We start from the raw sequence: 6305 nt of genomic DNA on the forward strand, positions 1-6305 counted from the left end.
AGCCTTAAAACCCCTTCTGTGAAGAAGTTTTTCCTAATGTCCAACCTAAACCTGCCCTGGCACAACTTCAAACCATTCCCCCTCATCCTACCACCCGTCACCAGGGAGAAGAGGCCGACCGCCCCCTCACTACCCCCTCCTGTCAGGTGGCTGGCGAGGGCGATCAGGTCTCCCCTCAGCCTCCTCTTCTCCAGGCCGAACAACCCCAGCTCCCTCAGCTGCTCCTCATCAGCCTTGTGCTCCAGATCCCTCACCAGCTTTGTGGCTCTCCCCTGGACACGTTCCGGCAATGCAACGTCTTTCTTGTAGTGGGGGGCCCAAAACTGAACACAGGATTCAAGGTGTGGGCGCCGCCCGCTGCAGGGGGAGGGGGGAGGAGGGGAGCGTGGGTCCCCCACGCCCCGCGCTTGCGCGGAGGGTTGCGGGGGGACAGGACGCCGGACACAACGACACCAGTGTTATCATTTCGGTGAGGTGGCTCAGGGAAGGCTGGGGTGTGACACATTGGCGCGGCACGCCTTGGTGGCTTAGCCGAACGCTGTGAACACGCGCGTGCGGTGGTGGCCCAGAGAGGGATGGCAAGGGACAGCCGGGCCGCCCCATGGGCGCCCTGTCCATCACACGCCTCTGCCATCGCTAGCGGAGGGAACTGGATCAGCTGCCCGGCTCTGCGAGGTGGGCGAGGGGCTGGCAGCAGCCTTGGAGGAGAAGGGAGCCCATGGAAACACTTCAGTAAAACTAGTCAGCCAACCCCAAAATCTCCAACCATAACGTCTATTCAACAGGCAACTTAAAACACCACAATTTTGGTTTGCCTTAGTGAGAGGTTTTCCTCTTTTTTTTTTTTCTTTTCCTTCTCCTTAACAGTTTTAGCAAATCCCAACAGTTGAAAGAGTTAAAAGTTACCGAGCGCCCACCTTACTCTCCTGTAGGGCTTTCCCAGAAGCCCTCAAAAGAAGCCCGCAAAACTACTTTGAATAACGGATGTCTACACTAAGGAAAAAGACAAGTGGGATACAAAAAAGTCAGGTGAAATTAACTTTGCTGCTACCTTCACAGGAGCTCAGAGATGCTAAGGTGGTGGAGGAGCAGCTGAGGGAACTGGGGTTGTTCAGCCTGGAAGACGGCTGAGGGGAGACCTTATTGCTCTCTATAACCATCCAAGAGGAGTTTGTAGCAAGGTGGGGGTCGGTCTCTTCTCCCAGGTAACGGGGGATAGTACGAGAGGAAATGGCTTCAAGTTGCACCAGGGGAGGTTTAGATTGGACATTAGGAAAAATTTCTTCACTGAAAGGCTTGTTAAGCATTGGAATGGGCTGCCCTCTTGCATCTGCTTTAGCAGCAGCATGCATTGCATGTTTCTAAAGGCTTTTGGAACTTGCAACACCATCTGAGAAACCAGACATCTGCATGTGTGTTACTGCTAATGGCCAAACCACGTGGCAGTAAAAGAAAGCTAATGCTATGCCTTGATATACCTCATAACAGAAGATGAGTTGGGATGGATTAATAAGATCTCTGTATGAGAAATGTCTCCCTCTAAATACAGAGCCAGGTTTGACCCTGAGGTGTGTGGCTCAGTATATTGGGTAGACTTGCATAGTAGTGCCTAGATTTTTAATAGTTATTAAATGACAAGCATGTGTAATAGGCGTCTGCAGGTTTTCTGTCCCTGATAAACTGAGGAATAACCACCCAGCTAGACAGCAGCAAGGCTGCTTGCTGGACATGGGTGCTGTCTGCATACATTCATTTGGCTGTAATGCAGTCGAAACAAAGACAGTTAATGCTGAAAGAACTTCCACATGGCTTGTTGGAAGTGGCGTTACTGTTTGTTAAATGTCTGTCTGTGCTATGTGGCGCTAATTAGAGAAAAGACATTGGCCTGAGTCTTTTACACCTGCCTCGTGGCAGAACCTGACTCTTGGCCCTGAGACTGGCAGCCTTCAAGATAACGTGCAAGTGGATGGTGCAGAAAGCACTCTACTCACTTGTTCTACACATCTTTTTCTAAGTTTGCTTTCTTCCAGTGTGGGCCAGGAACATTTAAAAGGTAAAAAAGGTTTAAAATTTAAAAATTTCGACCCAGACTTTATATTTTGATAGCTCCCACTGTTGTACATCTCTCAGCATTTCCACTTAGAGCAACTCTTGGCTCTCCAAGGAGCACCCCAGAAATCCCAAGATCTTGACTCTGCAGCTTTCTCCTTGGTGAAGATGGCAGAGGGCACCATCAGGCCATAACTACGTGGTTGCTTGTGCAGTCTTTTGCGCTGGGGGTGGCAATGGTTAAACCTTCCAGCCTTTTTTGCCCATCCGTTCTCAGGGACCAGGGTAGAGGACAGCAAGGGCAATGCTGATGGTTTGCAGCTGTGCTCTGACTGCCCTTCTGGCACTGGCATCAGTTTCCCTGGGTTGCCCAACAATAACCCCTGTCAGGGCTTTGTCCTCAATGAAAGGAGTTCATCTGGGGAACAAAACGAGTACGAAAGCCACTCCTGATTTCATTAAGAAAATTACCTAAATAAGAATACTAAATACTATTTCAAGCGGTCCAAACAATGGGGTCCTTTCACATTCGTCAAGTCAAACTTCCGTTAACCCCAGCATGTTCCTTCCTGAAAGACAGGACTAAATTATCTGTAATATTTTGCTTGAGGCAGTATTTTTCAGTAGTGTGATTCTACAGTAATACCATTAACAGTAATGGACTGTCATATGTCCCGTGTTGCTGTTATTCAGGGGACAAGCGTAGTAATGACAGCAATGGTATGGAGGAGGGGTGGCAGATCTCAACTCCTCTCAAATGCTGAGCAGATTCTGTGAGGATGGGATGCTGTTTGGGAAGCCTTGCCTTGAGGTGCCGGGAGAAATGATGCAGAGCTCAGCTTGCCGTGAGCTGTGCTAGGTCAGAAAGGTAGAATGTACAGATTCTGGGTGCCCAGCAAAAACCACCTTGTAATGGAATTCCTTCTGTTGGAGAATATCCCTCCGTCTAACCAAGTTCAGTTGGTTTGTTTTTTTTTCCTCTTCATGGAGATGCAGCTGTATGTGTATCATATGTGACGTGCTATCGTGTGATAAAGAGATAGAGCAGACAATGTGGTTAGGATTGATTTTACCCAAAGGATGTGAAGACACTCTAAGCGTTACAGGTTTAGCAGGGCAAAGCAGTTAGAAATGCACCTGACTTTACACTTAAGGACTCGTGAGTTTACATCAAAGTAAATTCCTGAGTGCTTTGTTGAATCAAGGCCAAATGTACAAAATATGACTCTAAATGCAAAAAAAGTGATGAACCTGAATTTGCTGGAGTACACACTCTCAAACTGTACATGAGACTTTTGCTGAATGTATATATTTTGCCAAATATATACAAAATATCACTTAAAAACCTGCTTGTCGATGCAGTGAAGGATAGGAAAGGAGTAGTATAGCATATATTTCATATCAAGGGACATTGTGGTAAATATCAAGACAAGTCTATATAGTTACTAAAAATGCAGAAACAGCATTATGCTTGAAAAACCCACACAGAAAAGTGACATAAAGTCTAACATATACAACCGAGAACAGTAAAGGCAAACTTGAGATATGATTTAAGTCTAAATATGTTACATATTTCATTAACTAGACAAGAACCATACAGACGTATCATCATTAAAATCCTCACTACTGCACAGAACAGGCTGTTAAAATTATTGTAATTTATCTAGGAAAAATATCTACCCAAGAGCAAAAATGCCACCTTTTTTTTTTTTTTTTTCCTGGCAGATACCATTTTCTCAAAATCTGCACCTACAATTCAGACAGAGGTGGAAGCCTTACATTCTTACACTTCAACCTGAAGGCATTTTTTCCTGGCAGATAACATTTTCTCAAAATCTGCACCTACAATTCAGACAGAGGTGGAAGCCTTACGTTCTTACACTTCAACCTAAGGGCAGGCACAAATGAAGCCGTTTGAGATGAGTGAGACTTTCTATATATACTTTAATTTCTGCATGAACAAATAATGTACTTAAACCTTGTGATATGAAAACCCAAAAGCATTTGATAGTTTGCAGGAGTTTATCACTAAGCGTATATAGATGTGTCCGTATGCACACGTAGCTACAATCCTAGAGAGCCACTTAACAGGCTGAAATACAGTACCCACCACTTCTAATGCTCTTAATGAACGTGAAAGATATGCGAGTTTGAAATACAAACTTCTGCATCTCCTTAGGGATTAAATTGGCATTTCAGCTGGAGAGTCACATCTCTCTTCTGCTCAGGTGGCCTCCGCTGATGCCCAGTCACCTGCAAACCTGCTAGTATCATCCTTGGGAAATGTATTTAACAGCTCAGAGCCATATGTGGATTTGCAGACTACAGTGAGTTTTAATTTCATAATTACTCATACACAAATTCATTCCTATCCAGAGAGAGCTGGTATTAAGGAGGTAGCCTTACTCTTTTCGTGGGAGAACTAGGACAGAATTTGGGATGTTGTTCGACATCTTGCTCGCTTTCCCCATGGAGACTTCTGCAAGACTCCACTCTGCTAAACTCCCAAACTCTGGGAAATAAATGTCAGTGTCAACACTTTCTGTCATCTCTGTAACACTTAGTGTACTCTGCACCTGTGACAAAATTACCCCCTTCTGGCAGGAAGTCTGTAATCTCCTTCCCGGAGGTCTGAACTTTCCCGTCACACTGTCAGCCAAACTGCGCCCATCAGGCCGGCTTGCAGATACCTCTGTTCCCATGGATCGTAGCAAAACAAGCTCGACAGCGAAGAAAATCTTTGAGAGAACTGCCTTCCACTGCTTGAAAGGTCAAGATCCTCCTCCTTCTTTAAGCAAATGGAAGCAGAAAAACTGCTGCTGGAAGAAATTACCCTCTCAAGAAACCATAATTTAGATCAATCCTACCTGTTTGGAACTAACAGCTGCCATCAGACTCTAGTCCCAAAGCCCGTACTGTCAAGAAACAGATGAAATGCACTCTTTTTGCTGGGCACACATATATATTCATTCACCGCTTCCTACTACCTCCTCCTTATTATTCCCTACCTTTTTTCTGGTCTTTCCAAATCCTTCCACACCTGGTTAATCAACACAGTCATAATAATAGACAGGGAAAACTTGATGATATGCAGCTATTATGCTAATTATATAGGCCATGTTGATATTGTTCCCATAAATTTCATTTCTTAACCTTGCAAATATTAACACTACCTGATTACTCACACCTTTCTGGTTTAGTCATGAGTACTCACTGCTTTTTCCAGGACAGAGGGGACAAATTACATGGGAAGATACATAGATACAGATTTAGGAAGGGTAAAGAAGTCAGCTACTTCTATTGAAATGTTTCCAAGGATGATTAAAAGTAAACAACTGCAGACCTTAGCATTTTTGAAATGGCAAAATTAAACAGCATTGGAAGCATCTTTAAATCTGAACACCTGTAGAAGAAAGAGGAAGAAATTTTGCTCCTAGACCGATCCCATCTACAAAAAAAAAAAAAAGAAACAGTGTATGCTACCCTTCAGTGTGTGGGGGAGGAAAATCAAAGACCAGATGAGACAAACCCAGTGCAGCATTCTGAAATTTTGGAGGTATTGTGCTTTGCTAATTAAAAATAATCCAGAATGACAATGCCTACTTACTCGCAATGACCCATTTCACCCCTATAGCTACACAAGGGCACCAGGTGTGACAGGCAGACAGTATTCACCCTTGCTGTCCTGTGCTGCCCAGAAAGGGTTTTGCCCCCCCATTTCAATCTAGGAAACATGAAGGCTGCCTTAACTTGCACCTGGCTGTCCACTGTCTAAAAGACTTGCCAGTACATCATCTGCCTTGATTTCTGCACCCACTGTGCCTCTGTAAAAGTCACAAAGTCCTAAATAAACTAGCTCACTCTTCCCCATTCTTGTAGGCCTGCCTGCTTCTTTTGTAGGGTGGCAAGCGGAACACAGCACAATGATGGACCAAATCTCTTTGATTTGTTATTTTAAACCAGCACCCAGTGATTTTACAGGTGCTATTCTTGTTTCAGTGGATGTCAGTTCAGGACCTAGGTTTATTGTGGAACCCAAATTATCTCCAGAGGCTCAGAAAGGCAGATGAGCCCCTGGCGTTTGGATGAGGAAAGGGTCTAGCTTGGTGTGGATGAGGCAGAAGCAAACTTCTAAATTGCATAAGGGTTTTCTCCACCACACAACGACAGGATCCAAAGGAGAGGGGAGAAAGAGCTCCAGTGCCTGCAGCAGCACACCAACAAGGTGCGTTTTCCAGAAGAGGCTCAGAAGTTAC

General features: G+C 44.9%; 1 protein-coding gene across 3 annotated transcripts in view; it reads right to left on the minus strand.

Annotated features, from left to right (window-relative positions):
• The window catches only part of NRXN1 (neurexin 1), a 745532-nt gene that overhangs the window by 54538 nt on the left and 684689 nt on the right, over positions 1-6305 (minus strand). The window lies entirely within an intron of this gene.

The sequence above is a fragment of the Egretta garzetta genome, unplaced genomic scaffold (assembly GCF_000687185.1).
Source record: "Egretta garzetta isolate BGI_Z169 unplaced genomic scaffold, ASM68718v1 scaffold11, whole genome shotgun sequence".
Lineage (NCBI taxonomy): Eukaryota > Metazoa > Chordata > Aves > Pelecaniformes > Ardeidae > Egretta > Egretta garzetta.